General features: G+C 40.4%; 1 long non-coding RNA gene across 2 annotated transcripts in view; it reads left to right on the plus strand.

Moving 5' to 3' along the window:
- Window positions 1-27,108, plus strand: part of LOC122940725 — a 58,276-nt gene extending 31,168 nt beyond the window's left edge. Inside the window, exons 1-3 of one of the 2 annotated variants that reach the window (XR_006390383.1) lie at window positions 14,786-15,138; window positions 21,287-21,478; window positions 24,211-27,108. This is a non-coding gene — a long non-coding RNA (uncharacterized LOC122940725). Of the gene's footprint in view, window positions 1-14,785; window positions 15,139-21,286; window positions 21,479-24,210 lie in introns of those variants that run through there. The other variant, XR_006390382.1, reaches the window with a different exon arrangement.
- Window positions 27,109-27,528: the final 420 nt, after the last annotated feature.

Below are 27,528 nucleotides of genomic sequence, written 5' to 3' on the forward strand. Positions count from 1 at the left end.
GGAAAAGGGGAACTCATACAGCCTTACGGGTATGGCAGGCGAACTAGTAGTTCCACCAACCTGCCACAGCCTTGCTGACTGGATCCCTGTGCAAACAGGAATCCAGAACTGTAAGCTGCAACAAATCACATAGGAAGGTCCCAACAGAACATAACATACAACATCACACACAGCAAGACATAAACATAAGGACAATATCTTTTTTTTTTTTCTCAAGAAATTTTTATTGTCAAAATGTATAGCAAGTGGCAACGACATATTGTGGACGCAGCCACACAAGAGTTCTTCAAACATGTAAACTCGATAATTGGTGGGCGCAGCCACCCCTTTGGTAAATTGACAACATTTTTGTTAATGTATAAAGTCCTATGGCACCCGCACGTGTGCTGCCAACATAGAACTTAGGGTAACAACAATAAGAACTATTTCAGTAAGTTACCCGAAGGTAAGTCATGAGGGGGGAGGGGGGGGGGGGGAAAGAACAAGAAAAAGAAAAAAAAAATGAAAGAGATGGTGTTGTTGAGAAGCAACCATAGACATATAATTTCCTACCTATATTAGGCCAATTCAGGGAATCCCTGGGAAATGCACAAGAGCATACAGAGGAGATTGATTACTGAGGCATAGGAAATTTAGCTAGCCACGGAGACCAGGAAGTATAGAAAAATTTTAACCTGTTCGTTCTTTGGGCCCATAAATGTTCAAAAATGACATTTGTGGATATCCTTTCTGCTAGTTCGTTCACGGAAGGGCTCCTAGATGATTTCCAATGTTTAGCAATCAATAATTTAGCTGTTAATAAAATATGACATAATAAAGGTCTAAATTGGGGGGGGATTGTGTCAATGCCTAATGACAAAAGTGCCATAGCTGGGGATAGCATTAGACTCCGTCCTAAGACATCTTCAATTAGTTTATTTACTTCTACCCAGAAGGGGCGGAGTCCAATGCAATCCCAAAAAACATGGATCAAATTACCAGGCTTCACTTGGCATCGCCAACATGTATTTTCAATGTTAGGATAGAATCTGGCAAGTTTGACTGGGGTGAAGTACCACCGTGTTAGGAGTTTTAGATACCCTTCAACCAGATTAGAGTTTCTTGTGGCTTTGTAAGTAGTTCTAATCGCAATCTGCCATTTAGCCAGGGGAAAAGAGATTTTAAAATCCCTTTCCCAGTTAAGTAAATGTGCTTTCTTAGTAAAGTGGTCATCATTTGTCACGTAATTATATATAACCTTTGTAGGTACCTGAGGAATTCCTTGTGGGCCAAGTGCTGTATGGAGTAGAATTATCGGGACATTTACTTCCCTTTTAGGTCCTTTAACTAAAAAGTGGGTTATTCTGGTAAACTGGTAGCTATAAGAGTCCGGTAGATGATGTGAGGATTTCAGACATGTAAAGGACTTAATAGTATCTCCCTCATAGAAATCATTCAATACCCTAATCCCAGCTTTCCGCCATCCGCTCACCGAGATGTCTGGAATATAATATTGCAGAATCTCTACAGGGATCTGCAAGGTTTTCACCGGCACTTTAGGCTCATCCTTCTGCAACACCATTTTCCATGTTTGGATAGTGGCTTTCATTGTTGGTGCTGTGGGTAGCGGAAATTTCTTATCCATTGCATGTAATAGCAAAAGTGAACGGAGAGTCTTCCCCTTATTAAGATCCATTTCTATCTGTTTCCAGCTTGGATATTGCTCTGTGCTAAGCCAAAGTTTTAGCTGCTTTAAGATAAAGGAGTTGTAATACCCCTGAAGATTAGGGACACCTAGGCCTCCATTGGACCTGTGGTTATAAAGTATAGAGGCTGCAATTCTATGAGGACCTTTGTTCCATATGAATGAAAGCATTTGAGTCTTAAACTTAGCTATGACTGAAGCAGGGATGGGAATAGGAAGTGTTCTGAACAGATATAGAATTTTTGGTAGAATCATCATTTTATATATTGTTATTCGTCCCAGCCAGGACAATTCTATTTTGGAGTATCTGATCAAGTCGGCTTGAAGAGATTTGTACATTGTATCATAGTTATACTTTACTATTCTAGATAGAGGAAAGCACAATTGGACACCCAAATATGTAATAGATTGTTCTGCCCATTGGAAAGGGAATTCTTTTCCTAATAACTCTTTCAAGGGTGGAGGGACTTTTATAGCTAGCATTTGGGATTTGGACTCGTTAACCTTATAATACGATACCTCTCCAAATTCTTTAATAATCTGAGAAGCCGCTCTTAAGGAAGGGATGGGATCAGTGATTGAAAGGATGACGTCATCCGCAAACAGTCCTATTTTATGTTGGCGGTTACCGGCTGGGATACCCCTAATCTCGCTTGACACCCTTATCATTTCTGCAAAAGGCTCCATAACCATTAAAAAAAGGAAAGGCGAAAGGGGGCAACCCTGGCGAGTGCCATTTGTAATTAAAAAAGGGGATGATAAGGACCCATTTACCAATACTCTAGCTGAGGGGGAAGTATAAAGAGCTAAAATCGCATTCTTTATATAGCCATTAAACCCAAATTTATCTAGAACTGCTGATGCAAATCCCCAGTGTATCCGGTCGAACGCCTTCTCTGCATCCAGGGTAAGAAGCAGAGAAGGCGACTCCATGGACCCAGCTTTCTGCAATAAACCCAGCATCCTCCTAGTCCCATCTGGGGCCTCTCTGCCCTTCGTAAAGCCTACTTGATCGCTGTGAATTATTATAGGCATAAATTTCATAAGTCTATGAGCGAGTAGTTTGGCATAAAGCTTAATATCACAGTTAAGAAGCGAGATAGGGCGGAAATTTGCAGGGGAGTCAGGTGTTTTCCCCGGTTTAGGTATGGTGACGATGGTGGCTTGCAGCATTTCAGATGGAAATTGGTCCCCAAGTAAGACTCCATTAAAGAGTTTCACTAGATGTGGCTGCAAAACGGAGGAGAATATCTGATAGTATTCGTTGGAAAATCCACCGGACCGGGTGACTTGTTAGCTTTAAGAGATTTAATAATACTTTCTATTTCGGAAATGGAGACTGGGGAATTTAGTTCCGTTAGTTGTTCAGAGTTTAAAGAGGGCAAATTAATTTTTGGGAGAAAAGCGTCAATGCTGTCTGTGGATGGTTGGTGAGTGGAAGCATCTTTGCTAAGGTTGTATAGCTTCGAATAGTACTGATTGAATGCTTCTGCTATTTTATTTGGATGAGTGATTTTAGATATCTTGTCAGGGGCTAGTATAAAAGGAATATTAATTTTTTGGGCCAGCGGTTTTACTTTCCTCGCCATTAATCTACTTGGTTTATTGTATGACCTGTAATACGCTAGACGCATAGAGGTTAGCTGTCTATCATAATCCATCTGGAGGGTAGAGTGAATTTCATGTCTGAGAGACATTAATGTTTTATGTAGTAGTAAGGACGGGTCTGAACTCAGTTGTCTTTCCAGTCTGGCTTCTTCATCTAGGAGGGATGTCAGTTTAGCTTCCCTTGTTTTTTTGAAGTGAGAGCTTTGTTTAATCAGTTCTCCTCTAATAGTCGCTTTATGAGCTTGCCAGATAGTAAAGTTACTAACATCACCTGTGTTATTGAGGGAGAAATACTCTATCAAAGCTGATTTTGTACGTGCCTGATACGTGGGATGACGGAGAAGAAAAGTATTGTTTCTCCACAATCTTTGTGTGTTTGTCGGTAAGATTTGGGAGATAGAACAATATATGGGCGCATGATCCGACCAAGATGTCTTCCCAATTGAAGATTTGGAAATCTTAGGCAAAAGAGATCTGTCTGAAAGAAACAGATCAATTCGGGAGAATGATCTATGTCTAGCAGAGTAGAAGCTATATTCCCTAGAATTTGCATTTAAACACCTAAACGTGTCATAGAACTGATTGTCCCGTATCCACCGTCCCAGTGAGGGAGCCAATATTCTATTTGAGCTGGAAGAATCAATAGACCCGTTGGGGACAATGTTGAAGTCTCCACATATCATCAAAGCTCCTTTTTGAATCTTGCGAGTTTTTGCCAGGACTTTGTTTAAAAATCTAACTGGGGATTTGTTAGGGGCATAGATATTGACAAGGGTCATTACTACCGGGCCAATCTGGCCTACTAAGATAATATATCGCCCGCCTTCATCACAAATCACTTTTTCAGTTTGAAATCCCAGTGAGTTTCTTATTGCAATAGCTACTCCTGCTTTCTTTTTACAAGAATTAGCGAGTAATACTATAGAGAACTCTTTATTAGAGAACTGTGGATGTTTGCCACTCACAAAATGTGTTTCTTGAACACAGACTATATCAGTATGAGAGGAGCGAACATCCTTCCAAAGCGAGGATCTTTTGTATGGAGAGTTGAGCCCCTTGGCATTAATAGATAGTACCTTAACCGCCATCACATATAAAAATACCTTGAGGTAGTATACATAGTGTAGCTCTTACAACTCTAGCCTGTGTAGGAAATGGATATAGTATAGCATCACCATCTGTAAAAAGAAAATTAAAAGGACATAGAAAAAGAAAAGGGGAGACAAAATTGCCAAGATAGTACAGTATTAGGATTAATACGATTTGCATAGTAAACTGGGGTTAAACAATCAGAAATTGTTATGACTGGTCTGGAGGAGGTTAAAGAGAAACCTGGACCAGAGAAATCTGGGGGAAACAGTCCGGCCCTATTCCTCCATCCCTATAATGGAAAACAACCTGGTCAGAGGGAACAACGACCGCTCTAGGCCGTATTATGGAACTCAATCTCCCACTGTGGACCAATCTGGAGTAATATGGGCGTTAGGCTTGTTCTTTGCTGTTGTCGGCGAGGTCGGTCCGCCAGCCTTCCAGGTCTTAAGTAGTGCTTCACCCTCTTCTGGGTTCTTGATGATATATGTTCTCCCATCTTTGTGGATCAGGAGCTTCATCGGGAATCCCCATCTATATGGAATCTGAAGATCTCTTAGAATTCTGGTAATTGGGGAAAGTTGTTTTCTTGCTTGTAATGTCGCTTGGGACAAATCAGCGAATATTTGAATGTCCTGATAGGGAGCCGGAAGGTTACGGTTTTTCTTCATATAAGCAATTAAATCCTCTTTAATGCAGTAGAAGTGAAAACGTGCAATAACATCTTTGGGCACAGAGACCGGGAGATGTTTCGGTTTAGGTAGGTGATGAGCTCTATCAATCAGAAGAAGATTGGGATCTTTATCTGGAAACACCATTTTGAGCATTTCTCCAAGATGTTGTTGTAGATTGGCTGAGCTAATCGAATCAGAGATCCCTCTAAATTTTAAGTTATTGCGTCTATTCCTGTCTTCTAAATCCGCCAGCTTAGCTTTCAGCCCTGACACCTCGTCTTCCAGGGAATAGTGTGCATCGATAAGGTTATTGTGGGAGTTGGTTAATTCCCCCATCTTACATTCTATATGGTTCACCCTGGAACCTAAGTCGTCTACAGCAGAGGTAATGGTGGACGCTACCTGCTGGAGTTGCGATGTGAGAGATTGGTGGACCGCTGTCATCATCGCTTTCAATGAACTCTCTGACACTGCCTGATCAGTACATATAAAGCTCTGAAGAGGATCTAGCAATGCGGCCCCTGAGCTTGTAGTTGTGTTTAAGGGTGTTGTTTGGGCCTTGCCTGGGGAGAGGGTGGCGCGTTTGTCAGAGCCGGGTGTATTTTCACTCACCGGAAACGCTGGTGTCATGGCGGCCCCTTCCTCCTGCGCAGAGTCATGCCTATATTCTCCGCTTCTGGGATTGCACCTCTGCGGCGAGGGTAAGTGCTCACCCCTTTCCCCTGGGACCTCGTATCCATGTGAGGTACGGGAGCGCTTCCTCTGTTGGAGTGAGTAGCGGTGCCTTCACTGTCTCGGCACTCCGCTGCCACCGCATGTCGCAATGGCGGGAAGCCGCCCTCCGGCTCCTGAGCGGAGAAGAAGTCAGTTAGCCTTCTGAGACCCGGTCGGGACGATTTTTTTCTAGTCATCATGTCCCTGAGGTGATGGGGAACTCGAGAGGATGTTTCTATCGTCGTTCCACTTCAGCCACGATGCTTTGAGCCGCGTTGTCAGGGATGGTGGTGAGGAGCTCTAACACTGAGCAGCCATCTCAGAGGACAATATCTTTATGACCACAGGGGTGGCTCTCACTGGCAGGTAATATGCACAGGAGGCTGCTCCAGCCAAGCATGACTGAAGCAACCTACTGAGCCATGCCAAACACCAAGGCTATATAGGCCAAGAAGCCACACCCCACAGTCGGACACACCCAGTGACATCACACACACACTGGGAAGGGAGTTAACCCTTCCAGCACCACAGAAGGGAAACATCAAATAGGAAAAGTGTCCAAACTAAGATCACACTGTGGCTGTTGCCGCAGGCAACGACATGGGTGGCAGCCGTCCCGGGAGACAGCCCGAAGGCCGGGACACTGCCACCACATGTACATCATACCAAACGTTGCCACGGGCAGCCACAGTGAAAGTGCACACCAGACAACACAAAGTGCACACCAGACATACTAACGTGCATACACACACGCACACAACTCCAAGGAACCACACACATAGCTGTTGTCCACGGCAACCGCACTTGAGGCAAACAACATCATGCCTCAAGCTGCGGTTGAAACAACTACCCAAACCGCGGGCAACTGTATGCGTCTCCCAAGGATTCACGGCCATAACCGTGGCCGTGACATGCACCTGTACTCATTCAGCCAGATGTTACCAAACTATTCATTGTTGAGGTGGATGCTTCTAAGGTAGGAGTAGGCATTGTACAATCTCAGGGGTTGTTTTCGATAACTAATTTGCAGCTATGTCCACTTTTCTACAGAAAATTTTCCTCCGCTGACAGGAATTATGATATTGGCAATCTGGAACTGTTGGCCATCAAATGGGCCTTTGAGGGATCACAAAAAAACTGATTTAGGCTACATTCACATGAACATATTTGGTTTCCGTGTCTGTTCCGTTTTTTTTTGCAGACAGGATGCAGACCCATTCATTTTAATGGGTCATTAAAAAATGCGGACAGCTCACCGTGTGCTATCCACATCCGTATGTCCATTCCGTAGCCCCACAAAAAAATAGAACATGTCCTATTCTTGTCCGACAAGGATAGGCAATCTTACAGTGGATCCTCAAAAAAACAGATTTTTTTTTGGATCATCAATTTGCGGACCGCAAAACACATATGGTTATGTGAATGTAGCTTTATCTGGATACTGCTAAACACTTGAATCCTAGGCAAGCACGCTGGGCCTTTTTCTTTACCTAGTTTAACTTTATAGTTACTTATCGTCCTGGGTCTGATAATGTGAACGCGGGGGCCTTATAATGTAGTTTTAGTTCTTGTGATTCTATCGATACTGAACATGGTAACATTCTTCCTCCTGGTGTTGTCATTGCTGCGTCTAAATACTATTGTGGCAGGATTTGGCAGGATTTGGCTCCTAGTAATCTTCCCTTTGGTAAATTGTTGGTTCCTCCAAATCTTCGCCTTAAAGTTTTGGAGGAATCCCATTGCTCTGTACTATTAAAGTACCACTGCACACTCTTTGGTTTGATGCAAATAAAGTATCCTTTTATTATTATTAATCCTCCATATAGGCAATTGTCATATCAGAAGAACATTTGTCTTTAGATATATGTGACTAATATTTCTGATGTTTTGGTCTAATCTAAGACCTTGGTCACAGGGTCACTTGCAAAAAGAAAAAAAAATCATGTAAATACATGGAGTCAAATCAGAGATGGAAAATGCAATAATATAGGGAGAATAGAACTAATAAGGGAGCTAGAGAGAAATGAGGTGGGCCATGCAGGTAGAGAGTCTGCTGGTTAAAGAAAAAATAGATCAATATTAAGCCAAGGTGGTATATGGCAAGACGAAATGCACCGGTAGAGCTAAGGAGTACAAACAGTAGTTGAAGCTACAAATGAGACAGAATGCTCTGGGCTGTAAAATAATAGGGAAGTAGCAAAATAACATAGGCTGATTAGCAATGCAGTCGGTAGGATAGGTAAATGAGAGTAGAAAGCACAATTAGACTGTAGGTTCCACATACCATAGGCTAAACTGATGGTACAATGTAGGTACAAATCCTAGAATCATGGCTGTTGCAATATAGATTGCAATATAGATTGGAAGCGAAGGTTGCTGTTGCGATGTATATCTGGTATTGTGTGGTGTGAAAGAATTATAAAAGGACTATGATGTATGGAAAATTATGTGAAGTATTGTGTGATATGAAGGTAATACTGTTATGAAGGAGATGATGTTATGAAAGAGTAAAGGAAAAGAGAAAGAACGGAAAAAGAAAGGAGCGGAAAATGGAATAGTAGGGAAAAAGGTTGGTATGGGGTGCATACTACCTCGTGTGTCCAAAGAAAGAACGGATCAATGGTTCTAAAAGGCAAGGAGTGAAATATTAATATGAGAAATATTATAAGCAATTAAATGTACAAATAAAGTCCCAATTAAGTCTCTTTGGGGCCAAACTTTGAAGTGTGTAGATCCAGTTTGATTTGTGTGCTTTCAAATGGTTGCCGCCTCTCCGCGTGCGTTTTATGCATTTGATGACTTGGAACTTTAGTTGAGTGATATCATGTTGGGCTTTGGCAAAATGATCAGGGAGTGGAAGCCAGTTCTTTTTGCATCTGATGGTGGATTTATGGCTGATAATTCGATCCCAGATGGGTTGTGTGGTTTCATGCACATACAGAAGACCACATGGACATTTAATAAGGTAAACAACAAAGGATGAGTCGTACATAATAAAGTCTTTGGAAAGGATTTGCCTGAATGGGGATGTGGCCATTGTTTAATGGCCTGTTCAATTTTTGGCATTAGGGGATGGTAAGAGTGGACAAAGGGGAAATGTTCTACAGTTTCCTTATTGGGATTTTTATTGGACAACAGAGTATTGGACTTTTCTGCAGTAAGAAGTGCATTTGGATAGCCCCAATGAGGCTGAACTGCAATACTAAGCACAACCGCTTTACAATGTATGGTGCTATGCTTGGTAAGCTGCCAGGAGGCCACAGCACTCACCAGAGCTGCGGCTTCCTGAAACAGCTGATCACAGCATTATCTTTTCCAGGATAACACCTTTAAAGGTATTGTGGATGGAGTTAAAGGGAATGTATTTTAAGTTAAAAAGAAAATAGATTTTTGTACAAAAAACATTTCAGAATCCCTGTAATCTATTTTTTACTTGAAGTCCATAAGAATCTGACTGATATCAACCCCCCCCCCCTTCCCCCCTCCAAACCGTTGTTTCAATAAATCTACTATATTATGTATGGTCGACGTCTCTTCACTACTCTCTACACTATTATTGAGCGGAGGCAGGGAATATAAACTGTACAGAACTTTTTGGTTTTGGATCCAGAGTTAGCAGCCTAACAGGAGTTCCTTTTGAAATATGTTAAATAAATCATAATACTTTCTGTAGGAGGGTGGACATAACTTTCTGAAGTTTTTATTGTTACTAGTTTGGAGTGTGCATGACATTTTGATCACTAGTTGAGGAAGAGGTCATTCTTGCCCCGAAACGCGTCTGGTGAAATCCCCCAAATGACCACTGACCAATTGTGATGGAGCCATAAGTTTGTGTCGAAGTGCTTATTTGAGTACCGTCTGCTGCGCGAAAGGTGGCCTAAACGAAGCTGCAGCAAAGACCGATATCTAGACCTTAGGTCCACGTGCACATAAGCCGCCAGCGTGGGAGGTCAGATGGGAACAGCTTGCAAGACATCGGTCTTTTCCAGTATATGACCAACGTCTAGAGCGACATCCCGGCATAGACAACTAAATATGGTAAGAACGTTCTTATATCTATGCCAGCAAGAGAAAACCTACTGTTAAAGCACGCAGGTAACTTTGCTTCAGTGGGACGCCACTGGCACTTCACCACAGTGGAATGCCGCTCTCAATGCTATTCAACTGGCGTCTAGTAGGAGCTCTGATATTTTCATTATTATTTTTATGTTTTGATTTTACTCTTATTTGACTGCTTATTGTGGTTTTATGTATTTATCATATGAATGGGGTACACCCATTCATTGGTTTCAATATTAAATTAAGTGTTGGTTCGAGTATCTGGGAGTGCCCAGTTCTTTCTATTGTATTTATTTTTTTATTGTTTATTTATTTTTATTGTAGGGAAAGGGGGGTGATTTGAATTATATTTTTTTTGACATTTTTGAAAACTTTTTCTTTCTTTTACACTTTTTAAAAGTTTCCCGAGGGAACTTGAACATGCAATTATTAGATTGCTTCTCTCATAAACTCCAACCTGTAAGGTTGGATAGTACTCCAATCTGATTGTGTGGGCAACAGGAGATGGTTCCCAGACCAGATAATAATATAAATTCAGACTCCTGTACTCCACTTTGCTTTTTGAATAAATGCTTTTATTTCAAAGAACGGTTCCAGTAAAAAAAAACGGTTTTCTGCATATAGCCTTCTTCAGTACAACTGGAAGGGCATATAGAAATATCTCAGTGAATACATGACATTGGTCTTAGATACAAATAAAATAAAATAAAAATAAAGCGATGTCAATACAACATGTAGATAGAAGAACAAAAGAGGCAATATAAATGTACTAGATTGCACAGAACACATTTCCATCCGGTTGATCCCACATTGAGCAATACCCGCCATCTTTACTTATCCCCATAGCACAGAAACCGGAAGTACGTCAGTTAGACTCCGCCCCCTTACTTCCGCTGCAACGTTACCACTATTTAATTGCGACGGACACCATCACAGATATGACGCCTTTCTTTCTAGGCTACCGCCTTATTCCAGCGCAAGCCATACAGGGCCATAGAGCCCCACATCACTGCAGCAACCTGCCACACTGTGGGTACTTTAACTCTACACTTTTTCTCCACCTATGCGGCTCAACCAGGTAAGATCTGCTGTGTACCTCCTATATATACGATTCAGCCTGTACAACATCATATTCTAGTATTACTATACAGCTTATTCTAGTATTACCATATAGCCTACTAGATAATGTACATGTGTATTATATAAAGTGTATCCCACTCAGCATATAAATCTGGAAACTGATGTATACTAGATGATCTACATGTCATTTGCCCTCCTTAACACCTTCCTCCCCATCCTGGACCTCCCCACTACTGTGATTTGTGACGCTGACCCCAGACCGGCCATCCATGTGGATCAACACACTTTTCATGTCCTTCCTCGTGATTTTGAATTTAAATCCCCTTTCCTGGACTTCCTGTGATACCTCTGTTGAGAATTAATTTTGTCTGAGTCTGGATCAAGTACATTTATATTGCCTCTTCTGTTCTTCTATCTACATGTTGTATTGACATTGCTTTATGTTTATTTTATTTTATTTGTATCTAAGACCAATGTCATGTATTCACTGAGATATTTCTCTATGCCCTTCCAGTTGTACTGAAGAAGGATATATGCCAAAAAATGTTTTTTTGACTGGAACCGCTCTTTGAAATAAAAGCATTTATCGAAACAGCATTGGAGTCTATCAGCATTTGAGGCAGGGTCTCCATAGTAACATAGTTGTAGCAGCTTTGGATCCTTCAGGGGGACCAAGGTGGCTGCAGAGAATGAACAGCTCCCCCGATTGCCACTCGGGTGAGCCTTTCCAGCCCTGGACGCACCATTAGAATAGAACAGCATATAAATTATGACAAGACTCATTTTTTTAAATTTACTCACTTATATGTGGCACTGACATATCCCGCAGGGCTTTACAGACATTATCATCACTTGCTGTCTCCAGTGTGGCTCACAATCTAAGTTCCCTATCAGTATGTCTTTGGACTGTGGGAGAATGCCAGAGTACCCAGAGAAACCAACACAGAACGCACAAACTCCATGCACATGACATCCTTGGTCGGATTTGAACCTGGGACACAAGCGCTACAAGGCAACAGTGATAACCACTGAGCCTCCATGCTGCCACTCATGTAATATATATGTTAGAGTGCAGTTGCGGACTTAAGTATGTGGACCAAACTAGGATAGGGGAACTTATTAACAATATAAAAAAGGTCTCTCCAAGCACAGTGTGTCAGCCCATATTGACAAAGTACATGACAAAAATCCTAAGGGTCTAAAATTAGTGGGTATATGTAAAATGGAACCACTGGGGAAAGGGCAGCTGTGTTTCTGCCCAGCAGTATGAGGGCATTAAACCATGGCTCTGGGGCCCATTGGTTGTGCACCCCTGCTATAGAGGTTTCATGTCAATTAGCGCTGAGGTGGTTTTATTTTAAACTGAGTTTATTAAATGTTGATCATGGTGGAAGACTGATCTTTACCTCCCTGAAGCGTGTGTTTCTGTGAGCTCTGCTACCTGAATATTTTATATTATATAAATATTTTAGTTTTTTCCTTTTCAATAAATGAGCAATGATTTCTCTCATTCGGTTTTCACTTTCTCATTATGGGGTGCTGAACACAGAATTTTTATTTATTTTAGGACAAGACCGGAACATAACAAAATATGAAAAAGTGAAAGGGTCAGAAGATTTTCTGCATGCATTGTATATATATATATAATTTGGCAGATCTTGATTCAGAATATGATTATTAAAGAGTGTGAATAAGGTCAGAATAATTTCAGATTATGGCACCTTTCACTACAAACAGCTGGATTGCTGATTGAGACATAGGCTATGTTTATTGTCAAATATTTTCCTATGCTGCCCTTGAAAATATATTTCCATCTAGAACCTGTTATAGTGGGATGCTCTTGGGAAGAAAAGCAATTCAAAGATAAAGAGGGTAGACTTATGTTAGTATGCAGCTCAGGCAATGCAGTAATCAGAGCTATAAAAGGTTTTATTCGGTACTTCAATATTGATGATCTATCCTCAGGATACATTGTCAATGTCAGATCACTGGGGTCAGACACCTGGCACCCCACCGCTGCCAGTGCCAGAAACTATAAAGTGGACAGAAGGCTCTATATACTGTACACCGGCATACTGCAGCTCAGCTCTGGCTTCAGCAGCTGCCCAAAAGAGCTGATCGGTGAGGGTGCTGAGGATAGCCCATCAATATATACATACCAGAAATCCTCATTAAATGTCCTATTTAGTGCATTTCACTTTTACTTCAAAGGGCTCTACACTAATTGAAGGTGAGTCTGAGTATATACCGTGATCACACTGCATAATATATCCAATGTTAAAAGTTTATCTCTGAGATATGAGACAACAAGAAGAGGTAGACTTATCTAGGTGCGACCATTCTCAAAGCTTAGAATACGGATCCGTTTATATAGGATCCAATGCCCAGATATAGCTAGGTCCACAGTCTCTTCTTCCTCTTCATATTTAAGATGCCTCAACCCCCATACTTTAGTATGTGCAACTGCATATTATGTAAGTTCACCATTATATAGTGTGGGATGCTTTTAGTATGTTTTTAATTGTATATCGCACTTATTGCTAAAGATCAACCATGTTTAAAGCACGGAACTCATCTCAGCTTGGATCATTTTTGTACTTCAGGCTATTGAGTCTTCTTTAGACTGCATACAAAAGTGGAGCTAGTCGTTAAAGGAGTATTCTCATAATAGACCTTTATAGCCACACTATCTCATTCAGCTGTTTCTGTAACTCCAACAGAAATTAATAGAGAGCGCTGTCCACGTGTAGTCACCCCTTGTCTGGACATAGCTGGCATCCTCTTGACCAGATGGGATGGAGGTTGCCCTTCAGTGAAGAAGACAACTGCATTTACATGCTACGATCCCTTTCACCGTATGCGGAGAAGATATCGCTTATTCCATCGCTTGTCCCCATACAGAATCATTGTTTGAACGCTTATTAGAGATAATATGCTCGATGTTTGGGCAGTGTATAGGGGCCTTTAGATGTACCAGTGAAAATGATTCTGAAGTGCTATACTTTATCTATACAGAACATGTGCACATCTACTTTTAATTGCATTGCAATATTAGTTATCCCTGCACATGCAATACAATAAGACATAATAGGTTGTTTGTAAAACCAACTCATAAAGAATAGACCCTAGTGGTAAGTCATTGACTTCAAAGCCACCACCAAATTAGCTTTATACTGAATCCCTGATGTATAAGTGTACTTTTATTATCACGGCCCTAGTCTGTGCACACCAAATGATCCTCCAGTAATCTGTTGCGCTGTCAAAGCCTCAAGTAATAAGTATGTTTGAGGATTTGCTGAACCTTTGAAATGAGTTTGCTTCAAACATTCTGTCTTGCAAGTGGCGAAGAAGAAACCGTTGAAAGGGATATGAGTGCTTACAACAATCACAACTACTTGATAATTCACAACTAGTTATCCTAACATGATGAAGACCATGACACATCCCCTTTTCCTAGAGAAAATGCAGTTAATGCATTGTCAGTGACATATACTATATGGATAAAAGTATTACAACACCTCCAAATTACACCTACTGGAGCTTTTAAAATATCTCACTCTAAACTCATAGTCATTAATATGGACTTTGTCCCACTTATTTAGTATTTTAGATATCTTTATTAATTCATTTCATATTAAAAATACATTCATGATATTTTTCACTATATGATCCATATCTACCGTCTCACCTACATTCCACCCACCCTCACCAGCATCTTACATGTATATGGAGGGGCCATGAGGCCTTCTCCTTGATTTCTGCTAAATCAAAGAGGTTGACATATCTTGTTTAGATATCTTCGTCCCCATAACCATACACTCCTTTTAAGAAGATCTCCCATTTTGTTTTCACTTTATTATATAGTGATGTAGTTATTTCCAGTCTTCCTGGTCCACCCTGATGTAAGATCTACGTGTGTAATGAGTAATGTTGCTCCACGCCACTGAACGCACCAAGGTGGTGAGAACGCCCCGCTGCATGTATGTGCCCCACTGCATGTTCACTGGAGGTGGGGGAGGCGGCTTGCATTGTGGCATGATGGATTAAAGGAGCATACCAAGTCCAAGTTGCTATTTCTCCCAAGAGTGAAAAGTGGAGATGAAGAAGGAGCCCATCCCCAACTTCCATTTGCCCTGCTGTGGATTCAATCATAGATTGGTGGAAAGCCTGAGGAGTGGAAAGAAGAAGAGACTGCCACAGAAGCCCAGCACAGAGACTCAGCACTGATAAGTGAACCTTCCATCTTATTCTCCATCTCCACCTCTATTCCCCATTGACTTATGTCCCATCTCCATTGATTATAAACTTTGGACAGTTAAAAGCAAGAGAAGGAGGAGGGGGAGAGAGAGAAAATGAGAAGAAAAAAAAAGAGAAAGAAAGGGGGAGGGGGAGAAGAACAGGAGAAAGGAAAAGAGAAAAGTTGGATAAAAGGGTAGGGAAAAGAGAGAGAGAGAGAGAAAAGAAAAATAAATATAAATAAATAAGAAGAGGAAATAAAAAGGGAAAATTTAGCTGAGAGGGACTGGACTATACAATATAGAGTGGCCTGGTGGCTAGATAACATATATCTCTCCTCACTATGGCATCTAAGGCAGTAAAGCATCACAACTCTGAAAAATGGGCAAATCAGGGGAAAAATCTCCCGGTCAGTGTAAAGAAGAGGTGCAGCAAGACATTAAAGAATGCATTCAGGAATCGATCAGGCAGGCTATGCCTACTTTAAATTACACTATTCAGCAATAATTTGTCCAATTGGTGAAAGAGATTTAAACATACATTGCATCCTGTATCTCTAAAGTAAAGGAATTGGAACAAAGAATTGGGGTAATGGAGAATTAAATAGAAACATTGCATGATAATGATTGGTTATAAAAAAAAATTGAAAATCAAGAAAAAAGATCTAAGAGAACCAATATCAGAATACTGTGGATACCCGAATCGGTGTCTCCGGAAAGATTATTTTTCAGCCCAAATATGCAAGGCCGTCTTTAATATTGATTGGACCTTGGGCAAAAATTTACTTGGGCCCCCTGGATCCCGCCTTCCCACACCTTAGCAGGCAATCACGCCCTCCACCACAACACACACACACAAAATCCACACATCTGGTAGAGTACAGTGAATGACTGTAAATACTTCCAGTTCTGAAGACTCCTGCGGCTCAGGCTTGAAGTGGGCACCGCTCTGCAGGAAGAAGACCAGGGCTCGGCTCACCCTAGCGTTACAGTGTACCACAGCACCCCACAGTATGCAGTATAGCACCCTATAGTATACAGCAACCAACAGTATGCAGTATAGCACCCTATAGTATACAGCACCACACAGTATGCAGTATAGCACCTGTCACGGATGGTGTCACAGAAAACTAGAAGACACAAATGAAGATCCAACTGACTTGATCCAAAATTAAGGAACAGGAGGGTAAGCCCTGTAAGAGCCCTAGCTCTCTCCCTTACTGCTCAGCCTATGCAAAAATCTCAATGGTAGAAAATTGCATATCCTCGTTCCTCGACTGTATGCACCTGAACACCCTATAATAGTGAGGGGACACGACCACCGGCTCCCTACACTTAATACGGAGGGAGTCACAGTCACCTAGAATCAAGCCCACAGGGTAACAGAAATAAAGAAAACAGACTTATCTTGTGGATGCAGTAGTAACAGCTTCTAGCATCAGCACACTCCAGGAAGTTGTATAAACCGCAAAGTGATGCAGTATGGGAAGGGATTTAAAGGGATGCAATCAGTGCAACTACATGACAGCTGAGAGAGGCTAACGAGATGAGAAAACGAAAGCAAAACAAAAGGAACCTCAAGCAGGAGGTTCTGAAGAATATCTGTCAGAGCTTCTCAGATGTCAGGTGGTGACAGCACCACACACTATACAGTATACAGCACCCCACAGTATATAGTAGAGCAGTATAGCACCTCACCGTATATAGCACCCCAAACTATGCACAATACAGCACCCCACACTATACAGTACAGCAGTATAGCATTATACAATAAACAGCCCCCACAGTATACAGGCCCCCACAGTATACAGTAGTTTACAGTATATTAGCATAACAGCTAATATGGATGCTACATTGATGATTTGTTGGTGGTGTGGAGAGGACATGTGGCGGACATACCATTTTTTGGTAATTATTTAAACCAGTGCCTGTCCTTTAATGTGATATCCATATCTTTTTTGGATCTTTGCCTTCAGGGGAATGTGGCCACGGAAGTGGTTCAGACTTCCACCTTTAGAAAAAACACTGCAGGCAATACCACTCTCCTGGCCACATCCTGTCATTCCCCCCATGTGGTAAAAAATATACCAAGGGGAGAAATGATTAGGGCCAGGTGCAACTGTTCTGATGATGTGGCTTTTATTTTGTTTTGTAGTACACCCCACGTATTGTAACTGACATTCTTTACAATTGCAGTTCAAAAGCTGATTTATTTTTTGAGTTTTTCCACTAGCTGTGGACGTGATACTTTTGCTAACATCCATATGTCCACAGCAAATGCACCTGTTACTGCCGCATTTATAATTGCCCTTGTCAGATAACCAGGTCTGTTGACCTTTGGATTGATCATAGAATAAACTTGGACTGATCTTTTGTCCCACTGTAGTTGCCCTGCGAGCCACACACCATACACCCGAGGACACTATCCCGTCCCATCCCTGATCACCGATGAGAACAGGTAAATGACTTCTAACGATGTCACATACACTTACATACTCTTTGCTGCAAGTGGTCACAAAGGTCATTGGTTTAATCCCAACTAAGGTTAAATTGGCATTTTTCTTAAATTTTTATATTTTGCTTTATTTTTATATTGAGTTTCTGTTAACCGTTTATGTGGAAAAACTAAATTATGCCTTTCTTGGGACTTAACTGACACGATAAAAAATGGTATGTCCGCCACATGACTTCTCCACACCACCAACAAATCATCAATGTAGCGTCCATACTGTTTTATGGAGACAAAAAATGGACTAATCTATGAACATAAAAATTGATTCTCCCACCATGTCATGAAAATGTTTGCAACTGATGGTGAGAATTTCGCACCCATGGAAACTCCAGATATTTGGAGAAAAAAAGCATATTGGATGTTCAGCCTAGGAAGCTGTGCACCCAATGGTCTGAACAAAAGATATGATTTGGTTTTACAGTATAGATAAAGGAACTGTTTTTATATTTCACAAGTGGGTTGTCTTTGCTGAAGTTTTTTCTCCCTCACTTTCACAATCAGGTGATATATGTGAATTAATCAGCATCAGGTGTTTCCTTGTTTTAATAGGATTTTTTTTTTTTTCTTTTCACTTTGTATGTCATGATTAACCCCTTCCTGACCACAATCCGTCTATATACGTGATAGCTGCACATGCCCCGTGCAGCTACCACGTGTATAGACGTCAGGCAGTTCTTGAATCCAAGCGCTGCAAAGCGCTTGGATTAAAGCTTCTTCGCCTGCCCTGGTGCTGTCAGGGAAAGTATACAGTCTAGTAATGCCGGCAAAGGACCAATCAAAGTGGTCCCTTGCCAGCAATCGATCCCATTGGTTAGTCTGTGCAGACTAACCAATCGGATCGCGGCAGTGTTAAAATGCCAGTTTCAGGCTCTGATCTGCACTCTGAAATCAGGTAATGTGCAATGAAGCCCCCCGATCTGTGCCTCCTTCCTGTGCGTTTACAAATCGATCCCCGCCCCTCCTATCCATGTATTGTGCCCCTGATGCGGTCCCCCCTCCCCCCATGCATGCCACGCTGTGATGGCAGCACCTGATGCTTGCCATGGCAACCGGACACTTTGCAAAAGTGCCCAGTGTTGCCATCTACAGGACATTTTGATAGTATTGTACGTTGCCATGCAAAAGCATTGCAAAGGATAGTACAGCCATCAGCCCCACTGGATCTTCAAGAAAAAGTGCAACACCAAGCAATCAAAAAGGCATATGCCCCCAAAAATAGTACCAATAAATCTGGCACCTTATCCCCCAGTTTCCAAAATAGGGTCACTTTTTGGGAGTTTCTACTGTAGGGGTGCATCAGGGAGGTTTTAAATGGGACATGGCATCTAAAAACCAGTCCAGCAAAATCTGCCTTCCAAAAACCATACGGTGTTCCTTTTCTTCTGCGCCCTGCCGTGCGCCCCCTTACATCAGTTTATGACCACATGTGGGGTGTTTCTGCAAACCGCAGAATCAGGGTAATAAATATTGAGTTTTGTTTAGCTGTTAACCCTCAATGTGTTAAAGAAAAAAATGTAATAAAATGGGAAATCTGCCAAAAAAGTGAAATTTTGAAATTTATTCTCCATTTTCCTTTAATTCTTGCGGAACATCTAAAGGGTTAACAAAGTTTGTAAAATCAGTTTTGAGTAATTTGAGGGGTGCAGTTTCTACAATGGGGTCGTTTATGGGGGTATCCACTATGTAAGCCCCACAAAGTGACTTCAGATCTGAACTGGTCCTTAACAAGTGGGTTTTAGAAATTTTCTTAAAAATTTGAAGAATTGCTTCTAAACTTCTAAGCCTTCTAATTTCCTAAAAAAATTAAATTACATTTCCAAAATGATGCCAACATAAAGTAGACATATGGGGAATGTTAAGTAATAAATGTTTTATGAGGTATCATTTTCTGTTTTAAAAGCAGAGAAATAGAAATTTTGAAAATTGCAAATTTTTCAAACTTTTTGGTAAATTTGGGATTTTTTCATAAATAAAGGTGAAATATATTGACTCAAATCATGAAGTAGAATGTGTCATGAGAAAACAATCTCAGAATGGCTTGGATAAATAAAAGTGTTCCAAAGCTATTACCATATAAAGTGACGCATGTCAGATTTATAAAATTTTACCTTGACACTGGGGCATCAATGACCCTTGGTCATGAAAGGGTTAAGGACTAAGATTTTAATGTCCTATTGGTGTCATGTATATGTTTTTACCGCTGAAGAAATAAAGAAATGTATATATATATATATATATATATATATATATATATAAAAGCACAACTGGGGCCATTAAATATACAGTGCTTTGCAAAAGTATTCATCCCCCTTGACATTATTGTATTTTGGTGCCTCACAACCTGGAATTAACATGGATTGTTTGAGGATTTGCATCATTTAATTTACAGGACATGCCCACAACTTTGAAGATGTTTTTTTTTTGTTTGTGTTTTTTTATTGTGAAGCAAACAACAAATAGGGAAGCGCTAGCAGCATCCATCGACGGAGGTACCCGGTTGGGGTGCCAGGAGATCCGTTACATTTGCTATTATCTATACTATCATGAGTAATGGTAATAAGAAGAAATAGCAATAATTGCATTTATCGTTAAAACCTCCTGCATACCAAAAAGGAAGATTAAGTATATCAGATTGTGACTTGGTAGAGGGGGAGCAGTTCCACCATCAACTGTCAGAATGATGTTCCAAAATAACACCAGATACTGTCAGAACTATTGAGTATAAAAAGAGTCCATAGTAGAAGGCCTATACAGATGTATGGACATGAACATTAAGAACAACCATTTTGTCTTATTTGAAAAGGGCAGGATGAGGTCAAAACCCTTTGGACTTAGAATCCCTAACTTCAGATTAACAATCTGTACAAAAGTATTTACCCAAGTCTGTTTTTGTGAGAAGGAGGTTTCCCAAGGTCTAATGAAAAGTTTTTACCCAGATAAGACACTGGAGTAGAAATGTACTGAGTGTTAGTTTATCTCAGTGAATAGAAAGAATATAATTTTATTATTCATTGTAAGGTTTATATTAATCCTCATGTGTATGGATTTTAGGTTCTATAAGATATTTCTTAATATTGCGTTGGTTTTAAATAATTAGATGTGTGATATATATATATATATATATATATATATATATATATATATATATACACGATATGTGTAAGAATTAAGGGAATTTCTCCCAGAGTAAAGTGTAAGTTAATGAACTATTTCCCTGAAGATTTCTTGAATGGAGAAATGTGGACACAGGTGATCATAAACAAACCCTGTCTTTTTACAAAACAATGACCACAAGTGTTGTAGTGTATGTTTGGAATGATTTAGGTTTAGTCAGGTATTTAGAAAGAGTCTAGAAGTTTGACAAAATATAAATGTCATTTTTTCTTTCCAGTCTCTTCAAGGTCTGTATGAAACCTTAATAAAAATGTATCCCTTCTTCAAATTAAAATAATATATACAGGAACTAGCTATAATTGCCAAATACTTTTATATGAAGCCTTAGTGCCACCTAGTGTTAGGATAAAAAATATATATAATGATGTCACTTGTTATTGATTAAACTAGACCAGTCCTATTTTAGATAGGATAAAAAGATGATATGAGCTGACAGAAAAAAAAACTTCATTTTCAGATCAGATCAGGAGGCAGATCATAAGGAAGCAGATCATCATCATCATCCTCTTCATCTTCTTGAATCAGCTTGAGATGGTCATCTTGAAGAAGACATCTTAATCCATCAGATCCAGCCCTCACCACCTTTTCAGCCATTGGAGGCAGCCATCTTAGAACCATTGAAACTGATTTCTGCTAGCTGACATTTTTGGTATAGTATAACCTTACCTATATTTTATAGGATAATTAATGAATAAAAATATATCTATATATATATCCAATTAACCATACTTTGTATATAGTATCTGTTTTGGAATAAGATTGAGGTGTACCTGCAGCATCATCCTAAAACTTAATCCAATCCAGGGAGATTGAAAATATACTGGTGAAAACACGGTATCATCTACAAGGAACTGAATTCAGTTCTAGACTGGTATGGTTGATTATGTATATATCTGTATAGATAAAAGATAAACCAGATTTGGGTTTAATCAGACATTTGTCGGCTGAGAGAAATCAGGTATCAAATTGATTTAAAATATAATTGAGGGGTATTGTTATACTAAGGCATGGTAGTGAATATATATATACTATCAATTATTTAGACTTTCTTACTATTTTGCATATTATTGATTGAATTTCAATTGTCACCAATTTTCTTATATATTAGTTTGCACCATATTATTGTTATTTAATAAATATATATTTTGATACACCGCCACCTTCTTTTTGTCTAACTTAGAGCAGATCACGAGCTCGTTTTAGCTTGGTATTTATGATAATAGATTAGAATCTCCTTCATTACAGATTCTAATTTATACACATAAATAATATAGACTGTCAATCTAATTTATACACATAAATATTCCAACAATACTTAATTAGGGTATTAGGCATCACTACTATGTAATGGACTTCTGATGTAAAATTAGTTAAGAGGATCATATTTAGGGTAAGAGGTAATTCAAATTAGGATCCTTCAGATCAAAGCAGAAGTATGCAAGATGAAAAGGATGCAAATGCATCTCACACACATTAACCGCAGCACAGATGAATATATTATATATAATAGCATAGATAATGGCAAATGGTTTGCACTATGTAATTAAGTGCACCTTATATCCACTTTGAGGGTTGTACATATAACCAGTGTGTCCTATGAGATTATACTTCTAGACCTTGTGATACCACATGTTCAGTTTTTTTTTTTTATATATCGCTTACATATTCCTGCCTGATATAGAACTATCTACACTACGTGCAGAATTATTAGGCAAATGAGTATTTTGACCACATCATCCTCTTTATGCATGTTGTCTTACTCCAAGCTGTATAGGCTCGAAAGCCTACTACCAATTAAGCATATTAGGTGATGTGCATCTCTGTAATGAGAAGGGGTGTGGTCTAATGACATCAACACCCTATATCAGGTGTGCATAATTATTAGGCAACTTCCTTTCCTTTGGCAAAATGGGTCAAAAGAAGGACTTGACAGGCTCAGAAAAGTCAAAAATAGTGAGATATCTTGCAGAGGGATGCAGCACTCTTAAAATTGCCAAGCTTCTGAAGCGTGATCATCGAACAATCAAGCGTTTCATTCAAAATAGTCAACAGGGTCGCAAGAAGCGTGTGGAAAAACCAAGGCGCAAAATAACTGCCCATGAACTGAGAAAAGTCAAGCGTGCAGCTGCCAAGATGCCACTTGCCACCAGTTTGGCCATATTTCAGAGCTGCAACATCACTGGAGTGCCCAAAAGCACAAGGTGTGCAATACTCAGAGACATGGCCAAGGTAAGGAAGGCTGAAAGACGACCACCACTGAACAAGAGACACAAGCTGAACGTCAAGACTGGGCCAAGAAATATCTCAAGACTGATTTTTCTAAGATTTTATGGATTGATGAAATGAGAGTGAGTCTTGATGGGCCAGATGGCTAGATTGGTAAAGGGCAGAGAGCTCCAGTCCGACTCAGATGCCAGCAAGGTGGAGGTGGAGTACTGGTTTGGGCTGGTATCATCAAAGATGAGCTTGTGGGGCCTTTTTGGGTTGAGTATGGAGTCAAGCTCAACTCCCAGTCCTACTGCCAGTTTCTGGAAGACACCTTCTTCAAGCAGTGGTACAGGAAGAAGTCTGCAAGGTAAGAAAAACATGATTTTCATGCAGGACAATGCTCCATCACACGCGTCCAAGTACTCCACAACGTGGCTGGCAAGAAAGGGTATAAAAGAAGAAAATCTAATGACATGGCCTCCTTGTTCACCTGATCTGAACCCCATTGAGAACCTGTGGTCCATCATCAAATGTGAGATTTACAAGGAGGGAAAACAGTACACCTCTCTGAACAGTGTCTGGGAGGCTGTGGTTGCTGCTGCACGCAATGTTGATGGTGAACAGATCAAAACACTGACAGAATCCATGGATGGCAGGCTTTTGAGTGTCCTTGCAAAGAAAGGTGGCTATATTGGTCACTGATTTGTTTTTGAATGTCAGAAATGTATATTTGTGAATGTTGAGATGTTATATTGGTTTCACTGGTAAAAATAAATAATTGAAATGGGTATATATTTGTTTTTTGTTAAGTTGCCTAATAATTATGTACAGTAATAGTCACCTGCACACACAGATATCCCCCTAAAATAGCTAAAACTAAAAACAAACTAAAAACTACTTCCAAAAATATTCAGCTTTGATATTAATGAGTTTTTTGGGTTCATTGAGAACATGGTTGTTGTTCAATAATAAAATTAATCCTCAAAAATACAACTTGCCTAATAATTCTGCACTCCCTGTATAGTCATGTCTCATACAGTCATATTCTGCTTACCACCAGGATTTCATTATGCCCATGTAATGTCATACTTGATTTCTGAGTATTATCATCTGTACATGACAATTTGGTATACTTACCTTATGTAATGTTCAATATGTGTTCATATCTTGTAGCTCGAGAAAGGGTCTTAAACATGAATGTGACCCAAAACATCACTGAACTTGCTGCCCTTGCTTGTAATTGAAATATACCATGCACCACCTGGCTAGATAAAATACTCCTTTGAAGCACATAACGGAGTGCTGTGTTATCTTGGATTATTGATACGCACTTCAGGTCCCATGGTGAGAAGGAGATGCAAGATGTTCATCCACTGAAATCCATTTTCTCGTAAGAGTGTACTGTCGTCAGTGGATTTAATACTGTTACACTCACCATCGTGGACAACAAGTCACCTCCAACAGCTGCATAAAAAGTTATACTTATGTCATTCCTGAATACAAACACACTACTAGACAGTTGTGGAAACCTGTAGAATCACCTCCTCCATTGCAAGATCCAATGACTTCATTACCAACCTGAGATTTAATGTGTAAATTGCTGAAAAGGAAAAAACTTGACGAGAGCCACAGCTCTTGAATTACAAGCCATATCCTTGGCTGACTAACACAAAACACAACATATCCCAAGAGGACTCAGATGCAACTTACATACGACCTTGAGGATCTATATTTTTGTTCACAATTTGAAAATATACTTAATAAAGTTTCATTTGATATTATTTTATTGATTTTAAAACGTGCTGAGAAGAGTTGAGAAGCATTAGAGACCACATCAGTGGGACAGAAACTGTATACCGACCTTACGCCAGAAGAGGAAACTTCTGTTAAAAACAATGTACAAAAATTAACTGGATTCCATGGCAATCTAGAGGAATGAAAAAGGGCTAATTTCCTGCAAGACAGTCAAGACTACAAAAGAGGACAAGTCTACTAGAGACCACCACCTAGTAATACAGATCCCCTCCAGACTTTCTCTAAGTCGCCTAAATCATCTAGCTTTGACAGTGAAGCAGATTTTTTTATAGGACAAACCAGTTCAAGCTCCTGCAGAAGAGGATGGCGAGGAGGGTGGAGCACAGGCACAAGAGGCTCAAACATCTATTTCAGAGGATCAGTATGGACCCACTCACAGGGATGGATCCACCTGTTGTTGGGTCCACTTCTTTACCACTGCCAGGTAAAAAAAACAGGACGAGCAACCTTTGGTTCTTTTCCAGAGATTAAGTTTTATTTTGATTATCCGGCCTAGATACAGCAAGTTTTATAGCTCTTATAATGAATGAACCTACTAATACCTAGAATGATGTTACCTTAGTTCATTCCCCAATTCATTCATCCCTCGGTTCAGTCATCCTCAATTCATTCACACACTAATCTCTCCTCAGTCTCAGGCTAGTACAAAATGTAAACCAAAATATGCATGTTGATTGTTTGATTTTGTAGTATTGTTTTATTGATGGCCATTGTACATTTGGAATGTGGAGCAAAAATGACCTGTCCAGGCTCTTGTGTATATACCTAGTTCAAATACAATAATAACCTTTACAGTAAATCCAAAGGAGACAAACGATTACTCTTCTAGACAGAAAACCATATACATTGTTCTAACAGCCATGGAAATGCCGTTTGTCCTAGCAATCTCTGAGGTTTAAATTTTTCCATTTGATTTAAACCAAAAGTTCCTTATCCTTTCCTGCTCACCTCTACACAGCAATAGTGTTGAGAGAATTGAAGCCAAATGAATTGACTTTGATCCGAATTTCAGGAAAAATTTAATTAGTTGCAAAGCCGAATTTCGCGCTTCGTGGAAACAAATCTATTTTTCCTGAAATGGCAGGAAAAAAAAAACATACTCACCTTATTCTTTTGCTGGTGGAGAGGCCGTTGTAGCCATCTTGATTGAAGTTACCATGCAAAATCTTGCGAGGGGTGATGTGTGACGTCACCGCACCTGGCCAGCATGATGAAGTGATGATTTTGCATGGTGTCTTTAATCAAGATGGCCGCGATGGCCTCTCCCCAAGCAAATGGATAAGTTAATTATGTATTTTTTTTTACCGAATTACCATCCGAAAGCCTACAATTGTAGCATCAGATGCCATGATCAGCAATAAACGCAGCATCTGAGTGGTTTCAATGACGGGAGGCAGCGCGATTGCAATTCCCTGTCATTGCACCTGCAACATACAAAGGAATGTGCTTCAAAATTAGGGGCGAGTTAGGGTGGGAGGGCATGGACACTTGCAGAAAACGTGCCGTCCCTGGGCATTTGCATATCTTTGAAACATGATTTTTGGCGCTTTGGAGACTCTCACAAACTAAACAAAGGTAACATTAGCAACTCCCTTTAAAGACACTACGGGATTGGAATCAACCTAGATGGGCAAAGAATAACCTTTGTAATTCTGAATATCATGCCCTCTATATTTTATGTGAAAACGACCAACTTATTATTAAACTAGAGGATAAGGGGTCCAGTATTGTAATAATGATGTCACAAAAGCTAGGGATCAGTGCAGTCCTAAACTCCACCCACACCTCTATCCCTACCTACTTGCATGGTCCGTCCTAACCGACGACGTACAACTGGGCAGCAGTCCCTAACTTATGTACGTGCAGAGGCCTAAGAAAAGGAACAACACAGAGTGTACACAATAGTGAGACATCACACAGAAGCGGGGCTTCCAGGCCAGCACAGAATAGCAATAGACCAAAGGACCCAGGTAAAGGATAGGAGGGTACAAAAGCACAAAATAAACTATAATGCCGAGGTCAAAATCCATGAGGTCGCATCAGTACCAGGGGTAACACCAGCACATGGTCAAATACAAGCCGAGGTCAGGAGCCAAGAGATCGTGTCAATACAGGGGGTAGAACCAGGTCAGCGTCAAGTACAAGCCGAGGTCAAAAGGTAGAAGTCGCACAAACAGGAATCACTAGATCAGGGCTGGCCAACCTGCGGCTCTCCAGCTGTTGCAAAACTACAACTCCCAGCATGCCTAGACTGCTTACAGCTATCAGCCTACAGCAGGGCATGGTGGGAATTGTAGTTTTACAACAGCTGGAGAGCCGCAGGTTGGCCAGCCCTGCACTAGATGAATTAAGACCAATCACAGGCACAGGCTGAGGAATCGTGCGTGGCTGGGTCCTCCCTGCCCCCTTGTCACCATGGATGCCTGTGACGCTGCAGGGGAAGAGCCCGTCGCCGGCTCCCCGTTACAAATGAACAGACAAGACTACAGAGACAAAATATTACGACAACTCAAGGATACCAATGTTTATAAAAGAACCAAACATGATCCCACCCTAGAGTTTTTTTTGGGTAAATTAGGCGTTGTAGTTGAAATTATTGATTAAAAAAACATCATGAATATCTAATTCCAAAATAAACTAAAAGTCTGGTTGTATATGCCCTGCCCAACCTGGTTG

The sequence above is a fragment of the Bufo gargarizans genome, chromosome 6 (assembly GCF_014858855.1).
Source record: "Bufo gargarizans isolate SCDJY-AF-19 chromosome 6, ASM1485885v1, whole genome shotgun sequence".
In the NCBI taxonomy this organism is placed as follows: Eukaryota; Metazoa; Chordata; class Amphibia; order Anura; family Bufonidae; genus Bufo; species Bufo gargarizans.